We start from the raw sequence: 15,983 nt of genomic DNA on the forward strand, positions 1-15,983 counted from the left end.
AACTCTTTAGTTTCCAGTTTTTTTGTTACTACAAAATGAACTTCTACAAATATTTTTTGTACATATAGGACCTTTTTCTCTTTCTTTGATCTTTTTGGGGTATAGGCCTACTAGTGGTAGCAATGGGGCAAAGGATATGCACAGTATTGTAACTTTTGGGGGGTATAGTTCCAAACAGATTTCCAGAATGGTTGGACCAGTTCATAATTCCGCTAACAGTGCATCAATGTGCCTATTTTCCCATGGCCCTGCCAACATTTGTCACTTTTTCATTCACAGCCATGTCAATCTGATAGGTATGAGATAGAACCTCAGACTTTCAATCACTTCTGTTGGAAGTCTCTCCTGATTCCCCCAACTGCAAGTGCCCTCCCTCCCAAACTACTTTGTATGTATTTGTTTTTTTTTACTTTATATTTATGCTGTTTATATTTATATGAATACTCATCCCCCCCATTAGAATTTGGACTCTTTATGAGTAGGGATTGTCTTGTTCTTTGAACTGGTAACCTGAGTGCCTAGCATGGTGTCTGGCATATATTAGGTACTTAATAAATACTTCCTGATTGATCGATTAATGAGTTGTGATATCTAGATGATCCCTCACAGGACCTAAATTATTACCTTTGTAACTTTATGAGCCTCTCAATTCCTCATTTATAAGAGGAGGGGGTTAGATGGCTTCTAAGATCTCTTCCAGTTCCTAATCCATGATCCCATTGTCCTTTCAGCACTAAATCATATTCTAAGTCGTAGCACCTCTGAAGTACAGAGGAAAGAGCATTGATTTTAAAGTCAAAAGACCTGGGTTCAAATCCCACCTCTGATGCTAACTACCTGTATGGCAGCTAGGTGGCACCATAGTGCATAGAGTGCCTGGCCTAGAGTCAGAAAGATTCATCTTCCTAAGTTCAAATCTGGCCTCAACACTTACTAGCTGTGTGATCCTGGGCAAGTCACTTAACCTTGGTTGCCTCAGTTTCCTCATCTGTAAAATGGGCTAGAGAAGGTAATGGCACACCACTCCAATATCTTTGCCAAGAAAAGGGTCATGAAGGGTCAAACATGATTGAAAAGGGTCATTTGCCCAAATGGGGTCACAAAGAATAGAACATGACTGAAAAACTACTCAACAACAACAACCACCTGTATGTCTTTGGTAAGTTGCTTAACCTCCACAGACCTCAGTTTGCTCATCTTTAAAATGAGGTAGTTGGACTTTGTGGTTCCTGAGATCCCTTTCACTTGTAGGCCTGCTTCTAAAAGGAACAGAAAAAAAAATTGATTTCCTCGATCATAAAATGGTGATAACAATGTTTTTTCCACATGATAGTCTAGCATTTAGAATTGGAAGAGACTTTGAAGAAGTTGGATGTTACTTAACAGAGATGAAGGGGACCTCCCAGGGCAGGACTGGAAGCAATGAGTAGAAACTACATGGAGGCAGATTTACGCTTGGTGTAGCAGACAATTAGAGAGGGCTCTGGAAACATTCTACAGGTTCTCCCTCACAGGAGGCCTTCAAACAGTGATGGAATGATCAACTAACAATCAATCAATTTAGCAAAATTCCACCCAGAACTTCTGATTCCAAAGTCAGATCATTCCCAGCCCTGAAATCCTGTGATTCTATTTGCAAGGGTCAATTCAACTTAACAAAGGCATCATAAGCTGGAGTAAATTAGGGGCTTGCCTTGTGCTTTGAAAGAAACCAGGGATTCTAAGAGGCAGAGGTGAAGAAAGTGTGTATTCCAGGCATGGGGGACAGCCTATGCATAAGCAGAAGGACCCATCTTGGAATCCTCAAATGGAGTGTCGCATGTGAGAAACAGCAAGGAAGCCAATCTGGCTGGACCTAGATTCTTAAAGGGGAGTAATGTTTAGCGAGACTTGGAAGGTAGGTTGGAACCGTTTTTTCGAAAGACTTTATAAGCACTTAAGCGCCTAAAGCTTGGCAGTGGTGGGAATTTGATACCTAACAAAGACCAGATGGAGGATTGTGTTATACCCCAAAGGCAATTTTTTTTTTTAATAAATTTGTGAAGAATTGAAACTCCTGACTTGTGCACTCTCTCTCTCTCTCTCTGTCTCTCTCTATCTCTCTCTCTCTCTCTCTCTCTCTCTTTCTCCCTCTGTCTCACACACACACACACACACACACACACACACACACACACACCAACCCTAAGAAATAAAGCTTATTAATACTCACGTTAGCTCAGCCCTGTGGTAGGAAATTAGAGCTTCCAGATGTCTGTCTTTTTTCAATACTGCTGCCATCATCTCGTATTTCTTGATTAAACCTCATGGTGAGTGCAGTGCTGTGGATGGTGGGCTGACTAGAACAGAACCGGTGCCTGACCTCTGGAATTCACCTTGGAGTTCAATCTCATATTTAAATACCTAGAAATGCTATTTTAAAAGTTTTATTGATGGCTTTGGTTTTTACATCTCAGTCATTTCCAATAAATCTTTCCCTTCCCCCTCCAACTTCTCTGTGAACCTTGCCTTGTTACAAAGAAGGAAACAAGGAGAAAAGACCCAACAGGTAAGCAAAACCAAGTGACTCACCCCAAATATGTCTAATAGGGTATGTAATGACCTTTAGTCCCACTGTCTTTCCCAAGAAAAGTGTGGATGCAATAGAAAGTCTTTTTTTTTTCTATAAAAGTACTTCTTGCCCTACTTTCACCAACTCAAGCTATAATGTCTGTCTGTGTAGATTTTTACACAGACATCCTCAAGGGATGGCTCAAATTGGGGAATCACTCAGAGCTCTGGGCTTTGGAGTTCTATATTACTGTAAATGGAATGACTGGTGACACCGTCAGGGATAAAGAAGGTGCTAAAAAAGAACCTGAAAGGGGCACCTAGGTGGCACAGTGAATAGAGCACTGGCCCTGAAGTCAGGAGGACCTGAGTTCAAATCTGACCTCAGACCAAACACTTGACACTTACTAGCTGTGTGACCCTGGGCAAGTCAGTTAACCCCAATTGCCAATTTGAAAAAAAAAAAAAGAACCTGAGGCTGATACATGGGTATGACTAGGAAGTTGGTTATTTGGTGCAATTCATGGAAACCATCATCATTATTTTATTACTTCATTTTGAACATAGTTAATATACTAGGAGCTGACGGGCTGGCTCCCTTTTTCCAGACACACCCTTCTGGGTGCAAGTGTATTTTTTGTGTCAATTCAAGGTTTATTTCATATTGTTTACTTTCACCTATTCTATATTCCTGTCAAATTGCCCTTCTTAATGTTCTTTGAACTTAGTATTCTTTCTCTGTGTTTTTGCAAAAGAAGGAAGGAAGAAAAGAAGGAAGGAAAGAAGAAAGAAGGAAGGAAAAAAGGAGAGAAGGAAGGAAAAAGGAAAGAAGGAAAGAGAGAAAGAAGGAAGGAAGAAAATAAGCATTTATTAAAGAGCCTACCACGTGTCGGGCACTGTGTGTTAAGTGCTTTAAGAGCCTCACAATAACCCTGGGAAGTAGGTGCTATTATTATCCCCATTTTACAGTTGAGGAAATTGAGACAGATAGAGGTTTAGTGACTTGCTCAGGATCATACAGCTAGTAAGTGTGTGAGTGAAGATTTGAATTCAGATTTTCCTGAATCTAGGTCCAGGGCTGTATCCACTGCATCACCTTGCTGTGCCACAAGCTGTGCACTGTGCCATCAATCCACTCTTCTTATCTCTGCCCATTAAAATCCCCAAGCTTCCTCTAAGGCTCAGACTATATGCTATCTCTTACCTCTCCCTTGTTAGTGCTCTCTCTTCAAACTGTCAGAGATTTCCTTGGACACAAATCAACCTTGTTACCCTTAGAAGGTAAGCTCCTTGAGGACAGGGACTGTTTGATTTTTCTGTAGCATTTTATGCCTGGCACTGTGCCAGAAACATAATAAATCCTATTGCATTAAAATTAATGTCCTCCTATTTATTTTCTCCTTTTAAAAGTCTATTGATATTCTTGATCATTTCTCTTTGATTGTTTCCTACACTAACATTCTATTAAGGGAAAGCAAAATTAGCGATTAGCTCACATTTTATAGCTCTATAAGGTTCACAAAGCTTTGTCTCATTTTACCCTTAAGAAGTAGGTGGGGAAATTATTAATATCTCTGTTTAATAAGCGAGGGAACTGAGTCCCAGGGAAGTGACTTATGTAGGTGTTAGAGTCAAGATTTGAATCCATGTATAACTATTCTAATCTCATATCCCAGGCTCGTTTCACCATACCATACTACCTCCCAATGATCTTTGAAGATTTCACCTGAATAAAAATTCAGGGAGGGATGAGGAGGAGGGTACTCAGGATGAGCCATCCTGGACTTTAGTTAATTAACTGAAACAATTAGTGTTGGGAATTAAAAATCCAGCCCAGGAGCAGAGGGGTAGGGATGAGGACTAGAACAGGAATGGGTAGGAATCACCTTGGGTTTTTGAGAGAGCCTCACTTATCAGGGACCTGAGAAGGCACCATGTGCATATGTAGCTTATCCACATTCTTGACCACTAAAGTGCCCACTTTCAGGAACCATTTTGCTGCTACACCAAAAAGACACCCAGACAAGGAGTATCCATTGGGACTTCCTGAACTGTGGTCATGAGCCCCAGGTTCATCCTCTTCCTTTTCAGGGTCTTCTTGGGTAGTAATTAAGCCTCTTTGTCCACTCACTTTATGCAAGGATCCCAATGGATTCCAGCTAAGATCCCAGTGCACTCCACAAACTGGCTGTGGCACTTCCAGATTTTAGACTGTTTATATACATGGCAATAGAACATTGAGGCAAGCAACTTCAAAGTCAAATTCTATATGGGAAATATGGTTTACACTTTAATTAGGAAAGTCTCCAGAGTATTGGCTAGCTGTCACATAAATGTGGCTTCAGCGATACTTGACTTCAGAGAAGAAGAAGAAAGATGAACCACTACTTTCCCTGATGCTTTGTCAGCTTCCCCCATTCCCTGGCCCAGAGTGATTATAGTGGGCTGTGGATTATATATCTTTGGCCAAACCATCCTCTACTTTGAAGTGCGTTTTGCCCAAAAGCCAGTTCCTCATGGTCTGGTCCAGTGAAAGGGGGACCCTAAATTGAATTAGTGAGGTCATTGGAGCTGGAGATGACAGCTTTCTCCCTGTCTACCACAACCAGTGTTATATCATCAGATTTAGATGTATTCTTTTGAGGTTGGTGTCAGATAGAAATCCTCCCTGCATTTTACAGATAGGGAAACTGAGGCAAGGAGAAATTCTAAATAATTTATTAAATATACCACAGAAGCCATTGGTCTCCTTATTCTCATTTTTTGTTTGTTTGTTTTTGGCTAAGCAACAGAGTTAAGTAACTTGCCCAGGGTCACACAGCAAGTAAGTATACACCTAGCTGCCCCTGGTCTCCTTATTCTCACTAAGAGTATGCAAACTGTCTTGTGAGCAAGTTTGTCATTTATAAAATAGTTTCCAAAGGTCAAATTCAAAGAAAATACTATATGGTATTCTTACATTTAAGTAAGAATGAAAGAAGTTGTATAGAAGAAAGACTGAGCAGGAAGCCAAAAGCCTTGGATCCTAATTCTGGCTCCAACATTAAATATGCACTCCTGGGCAAGTTACTTAATTATTAGCACCTTAGTTTCCTTATCTCCAAAGTGGAGGAAATACTACAAGGATTACTCACCTTCTAGTGTTAGCTCAAAGAGGATGATGTATGAAGTGCAAAGCATCACTGATATTATCTAAAGGTAAAAAATGTAAAGTATGATTACCCAAAGCGAAGGTTTTTAAGTCTTTTTTGTGTCATAGACTCCTTTGGCAGCATGCTGAATCCCTTTTCAGAAAAAAAAATGCTTTTTAAATGCAACAAATAAAATATCTAGAATTAGGAAATAAACAATTTATACTGAAATTGTTATTAAAATATTTTAAAAAAACCCAAGTTTATGGATCCCATATTAAGAGCCTTAACCTAAAGGTACAGTTATATTTTCCATATCTGGGGGGTTAGGGATGGGGCACCCCCATGATCTGGAAATCCATGTAAATTTTTTTGGCCCTCTCTTCATACCAGAGAAGAAGTCTGATTTTTTTTCTTTTTCTTTTATAGGATGTTTATAGTACCTTATTGTAAAATTTGGATTAAGTATTTGGTCATAGGCTATATTATATAATACAAAACATATATTTTATGCATTTCTGAATCTCTAAACTTTTTCTGTATTGTCACTGGCCTTCAAGTGTCATCTGTGGCTTCCACAAAACTCCTCAAAAATTCCCATTTAATTTTTTATGCCAACCCCCCCCCCATATATTGAAACTATGATGGGAAAAATCAAGATGTGGAAGGGATAACTGTAAAAGCATGGCATAATTTTTTAATTTAAGAGGTTACATGAAATAGTCATAGTATCAAATACATAATCTTATTTATTGTGCCCATCTCCTCTACCATGGAACTTTCTCTTCAATATGTTTCTGGGTGGTCAGAGCAAGGCAGGACCAGAAATGTGCCTCACCCAGCTACAGGATCACGTGCACTCCTGCTATAGCATGGATCCATGCTCATGTGTAGACTCAGGCAGGTAACACTGGTAAAGGGCATGGCCATCAAACCAAGCGTGTGAAAGTCAATGCCAAGGGCTGCCAGGAAAGATTGCACAGCTTCCAAGAAAAATTCAGGTCCTTCTCAGCTCAGAACAAAGCAATTTGAGCAGAGAGTCCAGGAGGAGAGAAGAAGGAGGAGTTTTGTCTGCGGTGTGTCCTGGAGATCACCTTGCCTGAACTTTGCCAAGGGCAGAAAGGAGAGGCAGATATACTGAGGTCTCTTGGGCCTGAAGCTGGGCTGGGCTGGGTTTGGCACTTGTTGCAATCATTGGCCTCAAATGGCAAGTCTGTGACTGAATGAGAAATATTTGGTCTGGGAATGGATGACATTGTTCTGTTCCCATTAAAAATCATGTCAGTATCAGTGTTCAGTAATACAGTTTTATGGCCATGCTGACTCATACAGACCTTTTAAGGAAAAAAAAAGACTACAAAAATGGAGAAGCCTTTTAAAATGGACTTTTATGCAGATTTTTGGCCTTTTGACTCTGAAGGTATAATCAGTGGGGGTCCAAAAAATACATACTGGTATATCTAGGAAGGGAAATAGAAAGTCTTTTTCTTTATTTTCTTTTTCTCTCTTTTTTTTTTTTTTTGAGGCAATCTGGATTAAGTGACTTACCCAGAGTCACACAGTTACTAAGTGTTTGAGCCTGGATTTGAACTCAGTTTCTCCTGACTCCTGGGCCAGTACTCTATCCACTGCATCCCTTAGCTGTTCTTAGAAAGTTTTGCTTTTTAATCGTGGGATTTAATTTCTATTTTTGATATTTGATGGCCCCTGGGAGCTAACATCCTGACAGTATCATTTTAATTTATTTATTGGTAAATGTCTCACATTTTAGTGGAACTATGAGTTCTAAGAATTGAATTCCTGTGCCCTATTTTTTTTTTATAGGAACAGAACTTCCCATCTACTTAAGAGAAAAGAGGATGTCTCTACTAATTTACATGCAAATTGAAAACTATGAGGAAGGAGGAAGCTTGGCATGGACAGAAATAGCTCTGGAGTTAGACTGTGCTCTGCCACTTACTGCTTTTGTGACCTTGGGTAAGTCAATTCACCTTTTTTGTCCTCAGTTTCCTCATCTGTAAAAGAAGGAGGTTTATATTGGTGGTTTCTGAAGTTCCTACCAGCACTGCATCTAAGAGCAGTGTTATCTAGGATTCTGCTATACCAGCTTTCACATGGTTAATTCAATGCAATTTAGCAATCATTGATTAAATGCCTACTATGCGCTGTACTTGGTGCCAAAGGTGAAATAAAACACCACCTCTGCCTTCAAGAGACTTTAAGCTAATAAAGGGGAATGAGATATGCACATACATGTGATACAAATGAGAATAAGATAAGTGCAAAGGAGAAGTCTAAGGTGGCAGGAGAATTCACAAATGGAAAAGGCTCTTTCTTCATTGTGTGAGGATAGGAGATCTGGGCAAGATGCAGATGATGGCAGGCTGGCAGGAAGGGAGAGATTTCAATGTTGTGGTTGTTGTTGTTCAGTCATGTCCAACTCTTGGTGACCCCATTTGGGGTTTTCCTGGCAAAGACGCTGCAGTGGTTTGCCATTTCCTATTTCAGCTCCTTTTACAGATGAAGAACTGAGGGAAACAAGGTTAAGTGACTTGCCCAGGGTCACACAGCTAGGAAGTGTCTGAGGCCAGATTTGAACTCAGAGAGATGAGTCTTCCTGACTTCAGACCCAGCAACTTTATCCACTTCCTCACTTAGCTACCCAATAGACAGAGATAAAAAAGTCAGGGGGACAGCATGATCAAAATCATGGAGATGAAGAGGATAGGAAGGGACTGGATAGGAAAGGTGAGTTCTCCAATTTGGCTAGAGTATAGGGTGCCTGCAGGTGACATTAGAATGGGACATAATGTATCCAGGTTGTTGAGAACTAAGAATTCCCAGCTGTGAAGCAATGGGGACCCATTAGAAATTTTTGAGCAAGGGCTGGGTTTAACTAGGGAAGTGCATTGGGAAGTTATGTGGGCATCATATTTTGCAAAAGATAGTGAGAAGACATGTGAGGTCATAGGCTCATAAATCTCAATCTAGAAGGGGCGTTTGAGTTCATCTAGTTCTTTCTGCAAGAGAGTCTGCTTTTAAATCATCCCAGAGATCTGGGCAAGTATCCTACTTTTACAAATAACCATGGAAAATGATCTTTCTATATGGTTCCATGAACAACATAACTTTCTACCAAGTTTTTGGGGAAATGAAGCCATGACACCTGCAAGAAGAGATTTAGGGCTGGAAGGGATCTTAAAGGCATTAGTCTAATCCACTTACTTTACTGATGAGGGACTAAGGTTCAGAGAAGTTAAGGGACCTGTCTAAGCTGTCACAGTCAGTAAGTGGCTGATCTGGGATTTCAGCCCGTGTCCTTTTGACTTGAAAGGCCTCATCCTCTCCAATGTATCCAGCATGAGTTGTAGAAATGCTCACATCATTTCTGAAATTTTATGATGTTTTGCCTTGACATTGATAGGTAGGGCACTGATGTCTGGATTTTGTTTCTTTTTCTTCAGCAACAAAACAACTAGATTGGAATATCTCTCCCCTTTCCCACTTAGGGCATCTAGGTGGTACAATAGAAGTCAGGAAGACTCATCCTCCTAAGTTCAAATCTGGCCTCAGACACTTACCAGCTGTATGACCCTGGGCAAGTCACTTAACCCTAGTTGCCTCAGTTCCTCATCTATAAAATAAAGCTGGAAAAGGAAATGGCAAACCATTTCAGTATCTCTGCCAAGAAAACTCCAAATGAGGTCTCAAAGAGTTGGATACCACTGAACAACAACAACCCCTCTCTCACCTAGAATTGGTGATGAAGAGCTATGTAGCTGAGTATAAAATCAAAAATTGAGAATTCAGAAGCGCAATTATTTTGTTTCAATGTCTACAGGCACTGGTATTTGTAGGCTACTGCCTTTTTTTTTTCCTTTTTGGTGAGGCAATTGGGTTTAAGCGACTCGCCCAGAATCTCACAGCTAGCAAATGTCAAGTGTCCGAGTAGGTTACTGCCTTTTGAAGCTTTTTTCAAAATGCCTAAGTATCTTTTGCTCCTAGCAGGATCACAAACTTGGAATAGGAAGAGGTAGCATCTTCCACAATATCTAGAGAGCCTGGCCCTGAGCTTCTAAGTGCTTGATATGCATTTGATATGCATCCTTCCCCCTCTCAATCTCTACACTCCCAGCTAAGTAACTCTACTCCAAACAATCCCAGACCAAGAGAGATCTCTTAATTCCTTAAAGATCCACACAGAAAAAAGTTTCAGTCTTGGAGGCACAGAGCCCACTGTCCTACAAACAGAAACCTATTCTTCCCATCTGACTTGCATCTTGCTTGTTGCAATTGAAGCTCCAAATATTTGCTCTTTCATGTACTGGAAAGTGTTTGAAAACAGGTTTATGATAAGAGTATCAATATTTGTTGTTCAGTTGCATCCGAGTCTTTGTGATCCAATTTGAGGTTTTCTTGGCAAAGATACTGGAATGGTTTGCCATTTCCTTCTCCAGCTCATTTTACAGATAGGGAAACTGAGGCAACCAGGGTTAAGTGACTTGCCCAGGGTCACATGGCTAGTAAATGTCTAAGGCCAGGTTTGAATTCAGGAAGAAGATTTTCCTTGACTCTAGGCCCAACGCTCTATGTGCCATACCACCTAGCGATATACTACAAGTAGAGGTAGTTGTGTAATACAATGGATAGAGTGCCAGCGTCTGGAGTCAGGAAGACCTGAATTCAATTTTCTGGTCTGGTGATTCAAGAATAGGCAGGTTCACAGCTTGCAGGGAGGTGAACTGAACCATTTGGTCCCTGGAGGAAGCTTCCCACGCTACACCCCCACCTTCTTTTCTAGAAGAGCAAAAAGTCATGGTCTCTGACACTGACTAGCTCTGTGATGGTGATGATGATGATGATGATGGTGATAATGATGATTTAGGGATAGCTGTGTGGGGAAGTGGATAGCGTTCTGGGCCTGAAGTCTGGAAGACTCAGCTTCCTGAGTTCAAATCTGGCCTCAGACACTTACAAGCTGTGTGACCCTGGGCAAGTCACTTAACCCTGTTTGTCTCAGTTTCCTCATCTGTAAAAGTATCTGGAATAGGAAATGACGAACAACTTCAGTACCTTTGCCAAGAAAACCCCAAAAGGAGTCACAAAGAGAGGGACGCAACTGAAACAATTGAACAACAACAAGTTGGAGCAGTGGAGAAAGCATAGGGTTTTGAGTCAGGAAGATCCAAATTCAAATCCTGTCTCAGATAGTTACTAGCTGTGTGTTGCTAAGCAAATTACTTAGCCTCTCTCAGCTTCAGTTTCCTCATCTCTAAAATGGGAGGTTTGGACCCAGTGGACCTTTGGGCTCTGAATTTATAGTCCTATGAGAGTAGAGAGTGGCATGGTGCCCTGGTGTGTAGAGAGCTGGAATTGCTGAGGCTTGGGGTCAAGGTCTGCTAATGAGATGTAGGCTGAGTGACCCTGGGCCAGACTCTTGTCCTCTACCTTAAGAGTAGAAGTAAGGACCAGAACTGCAGGATTTTCATCACTAGAGGGAGTTTCTCACCTGGAGGCTCCTACTCCAACAAATTCACAGATCCGGCCACAAAAATAAGCAAACACATCACTAGGGAGGATTCCTAAATAGTACTGAGCCCCAAATGATCCGAATAGCCTCTAGCTTCTTTTAAAAATAGAACTTCGGGGGAAAGAAGGCCTCTCTCCCATGGAGGGTGGGAAGGTGACGAAGGCCGTGAGCCTGGGATCCTTGTGTTCTCAGAGATCTTTTAATATCCTTTGGGCAGCAGCCAAAGTCCTTGTAGTGGAAAGTCCCAGAGTACTCCTCTGGCTGCCAATGTTGGGTTTATTCCGATTTTTTTGTCTTTTGAAGCTTAGAATTGAAGATTGTCAAAATTAGACAGGATATTGGAGGTCACTGAGTCCAGCCCCCTCATTTTATAGCTGAAGGACACGGAGGCCCATGGAGTTTAAGCTGCTTGTCCAAGGCCAGGCAGCTCCTGAGTCACAAGGCCTGGGTTAGAGCCCGACTGTCTCAATCTAATGCCCTTTCCACTAAACCAGGATATAGGTGGGGACTGTATTCATGCTTAACATTGGCAGCGCATGGTAAACAAAGGAGGAATGATGCCTTGAATCAGCTGACTGCAATGCAGTCTCATTTGTGGTGCAATGGATAGAATACTGGTCCTGGAGTCCACAAAGACCTAGGTTCAAATCCTCTGACGTTTACTTGCTATGTGACTCCGGGCAAGTCTCAACACCAATTTTGCTTACTTGTAAAACGGAGTTAATAGTAATTGTCATATATAACTCTCAGGGCTTTTGTGAGTCTCAAATGATATAATATACCTAAAAGGTTTTGCAAATTTTTAAGTACTGTATATGTTGTTGTTTAGTCTGACTCTTTGTGATCCAGTTTGGGGTTTTCTTGGCAAAGATACTGGAGTGGTTTGCTGTTTCTTTCTCCAGCTCATTTTACAGATGAGGAAACTGAGGCCAACAGGGTTAAGTGACTTGCCTAGGGTCACATAGCTTGTAAGTGTCTGAGGTCAGATTTGAACTCAGGAAGATGAGTGTTCCTGACTCCTGGCCTGGCACTTTATCTACTGTGCCACTTAGCTACTATACGCATAAACATGTATACCTAATATAACAACAATAATAATATCTAATATTTATGTAATGCTATAAGATTTTCAAAACACTTTTTATATTTTAACTCATTTGATCTTCACAATTCTGTTATAGATGAGCAAATTGAAGCACAGGATGGTTAAGTGACTCTCCCAGGGTCACACTAAGCTAGTAAGTATCTGAGGCTGAATTTGAACTCAGTAAGATGAACCTTCCTGATTCGAAGAGCAATGTTCTATCTGGGCCATCTAGCTGTCCTGCACACATACTCACATATGTAATATATGTAACACATATTTATGCAATATATATGTCTGTGCTACATATTTATATATGTAATATATTGTACAAATACATGCATATATTTTGCTTATGTATGCACATTTTTAATTCCAGAGAATTCTGCTCTCATGTCTTGTAGGTTTTCATTTGGTCATAAGCCAAAGCAAAAAGATTTTTGTTTTGTAATAAATCAAAGTAAAAAGTCTCCAGTTATGAAAGAGTTCATCTTTTTCTAATCTTGGTAGGAGTACACACATGCCTTGCCTAGGTTCTGTAGGCAGCCAAACTAAGCCTTTACTATAGTCATAAGATCCTAAATTTAGGGATGGAAGGAACCTTAGTGGTCATCTGATTCAGTCCTCTAATTTTACAGATAAGAAAACCAAACCTCAGAGAAGATGAATTAAGTTATACAGATAGTAAGAGCATAGTAAGGATTTGAACCCAGGTCCTCTCTCTTCCAATGCAGTCTCTTCCTCCTTCCCCACATTTGAGTCCCCCACAGAGGCATTTCCTTGGGCCATTCTGTTTTTTTTTTTTAAGTGAAGCAATTAGGGTTAAGTGACTTGCCCAGAGCCACACAGCTAGTGAATGTCATGTGTCTGAGGCCATATTTGAACCCAGGTCCTCCTGACTTCAGGGTCAGTGCTTTATCCACTGCGCAACCTAGCTGCCCCTCCTTAGGCCATTCTGACCACTGCTCCCCTATTCTAGTTACTTACATGATTATTTTCTATATTATGTACTTCTGAAGTTATATTAGGTCAAAACTAGTTCTTATTGTTATTGTTGTTGTTCAGTCATTTCAGTTGTGTCTGAATCTTCATAGTCACATTTGGGGTTTTCTTGGCAGAGATATTGGAGTGTTTGCCATTTTCTTCTCCACTGCATCTTACAGAGGAGGAACTGAGGCCCAAGTGACTTGCCCAGGGTCATATAGCTAATAAGTGTCTGAGGCTGTATTTAAACTCAGGTCTTCCTGACTCCAGGCCTGGAGTTCTATCCACAACTTGCTGCCCCAGTTTTTATTTTGTTTTGTTGGAAAAAATAGAGACTATTCAAATTTTCAAGATTTTAGGGCAGTTATGGATTAGGATTTCTGCTAGTTTCCAAAAGATTGATCTGACCATGACCCCCAAAATGTAAAGAACATCTTTCTAAAGACTTCAGTACTCCAGCCAATGCAACGAATGATCATAAGTTCAGAGAGATGCCTGGGCAGCCTGTCTCCTACCTCTCAGCAGAAAAGGAAGTGGTGGCCTATGGGTGCAAAATGAGGTGTTCATTTTCATGCTCATGTGTTGATTTGTTTTTCTTGACTGTGCTTTCGTCACAAGGGCAAGTTCTATAGGGGGAGGGGAATGTCACTGGAAGTGACAGGGATATGTAGAGAAGAAAAGAGCCTGGAGAAAACATTAAAAAAGGATTTTTTTTTGGACCAAAATCAAGTCTCCCAGCAAAAGTCTTTAGAGTGATCACAAGAATATGCTTTTAGAAAGTGAAAAGATTTTAGCAGTCTCCCCTCCTCCTTTTTCAGATGAGGAAACTGAGACCCAGACACTTGTCCAGAATAAATATTATTTAAGCAGCAGCAAGGGTTCAAACCTAGGTCCTCTGACTCAAAGGTTAGCTGGGTGGGAGAGTGCATAGAGCGCTGGACCTGGAGTCAGCAGGACTCATCTTCATGAGTTCAAATCTGATCTCAGACCTTTATTAGCTGTGTGGCCCTGGACAACCCTGTCTGCCTTAGTTTCCTTGTCTGTAAAATTAAGCTGGAGAAGGAAATGGCAAACCAGTTCAGTATCTTTGCCAAGAAAACCCCAAACAGGGTCAGACACGAGTGAACAACAACTGACTCCAAAACCCAGCACTTTTCCCAAGGAAATGTTTGTTTTCTCCTGTGTTTAACAGCTAATCCTAAATGATCTCTAGTTATAAAAGTGTGGATTACCCGAGATATGGAGGTAAATACACAGTTATGTCCTCCAGGAGGTGAGAGAGATCATTGCTTTTCTGGGAAATGAGCAATTGATGCAGAAGCGATTAGAAGATGCTCATTTGCATAGGTTGCAGGATTGGTTCACATCCAGGCACCCTGGAGGTCACTGATGGGAACTTTGTGAAGAATGGCCATTCTGAATCATACATGAAATAGCATTTCTTTTTATGGTGTAATAAAAATCCAGTGAAATGCTGTTGATCCAGACTCTATGAATTCGGAATTTGTGATGATTTGAACAAAGACCTGGTTAAAGTTTCTCTATACACTATAAGAAAAATGGCTTGGTATGGGCAATTAATGAGAACTAACCAGATTTCAGGGGAAACATGTAAACTACTTAAGGAAACCAACTTTTCAAGTAGTAGGAGAAGTGCCATTTACACATAAATAAGTAATACGATAAATGCAAAGCATTCTTATCTCTTCATTAATTTGAGTTCCTTAGGATTTCTTCAAAGTAGAACTGTGTTAGTGCAGTTTAAGGGACTGTGTTTAAAAGTCACAAAGGTATATTTTGGACAATAGAATCCAAAGAATTTAGACCTGGAAATAACTTTAAAGAGGAAATTGGGTCCAACCCTTTCATTTTACAAGTGAGGAAACCGAGGCAGAGAGGAGTTAAGTGATTTGCCCAAGGTCATACAATATGACAGTGGAGGAACTGGGACTAGAATCTTGTCTATTAATTTCTAGCCAGAACATGTTCTTCCACTCTCCCACAAACCTATCCATTAAGTACTTGCTTGAAATTTGAGAGGCAGTATAGTTCAATGTCTAGAGGTCTGACCTCAGAATCAGGAAGACCTGAGTTCAAGTCCCACATTTGACACAGACTGGCTATGTGACCTTAGTCAAGTCACTTAAACTGCTGTTTGCCTCAGCCTTTTCAACTGCAAAATGCGGATACCACCCTGGGCTGTAGTGAGGATCAAAAGAGATAGCATTTGTAAAGCACTTAGCATGGTCCCTGGCACATAGTAGGCACTCTATAAATACTAGTGGTAATGATGATGTCACCCTTCAGTTCCCCCAGGCAACTCTCTAATACTCTGAGTTCCTGAAAAATAGCCGGATGGATCTAGAGTGAGACTGCCCTGAGGCCAAATCCTCCCTCAGAGTTTGCCATTGTGTGACCCTTGGCAAGTTGCTAGCTCTCTAATGCTCAGTTTCCTCATCTGTAAAATGGGGATAAAAATAGTTCCTACTTCACAGAGTTGTTGTGAAGCTCACATGAGACAATTTGTGCAAAGTATTTTGCAAATCTGAAAATGCTGTGTAAAATTTTGCATCGTTATCATCATCATCACATACCAAAAGGCACATTACATTATATACTATAAGGAAGTGACTAATGAAATAACGGATCTGGGGTGGGGGGGAACCCAATCGCTAATAGTTTATCATTAGAACAGGCACATAAC

At 40.7% G+C, this 15,983-nt stretch overlaps 1 long non-coding RNA gene across 3 annotated transcripts in view; it reads left to right on the forward strand.

Moving 5' to 3' along the window:
• LOC114044191 overlaps positions 1-15,983 on the forward strand; it is a 72,512-nt gene that overhangs the window by 41,258 nt on the left and 15,271 nt on the right. For all 3 annotated transcript variants that reach the window (XR_003569186.1, XR_003569187.1, XR_003569188.1), the window contains one exon: positions 7,506-7,658. This is a non-coding gene — a long non-coding RNA (uncharacterized LOC114044191). The remainder of the gene's footprint in view (positions 1-7,505; positions 7,659-15,983) is intronic.

This window comes from Vombatus ursinus, unplaced genomic scaffold, assembly GCF_900497805.2.
Source record: "Vombatus ursinus unplaced genomic scaffold, bare-nosed wombat genome assembly UNPS02014772.1, whole genome shotgun sequence".
Classification (NCBI taxonomy): Eukaryota; Metazoa; Chordata; class Mammalia; order Diprotodontia; family Vombatidae; genus Vombatus; species Vombatus ursinus.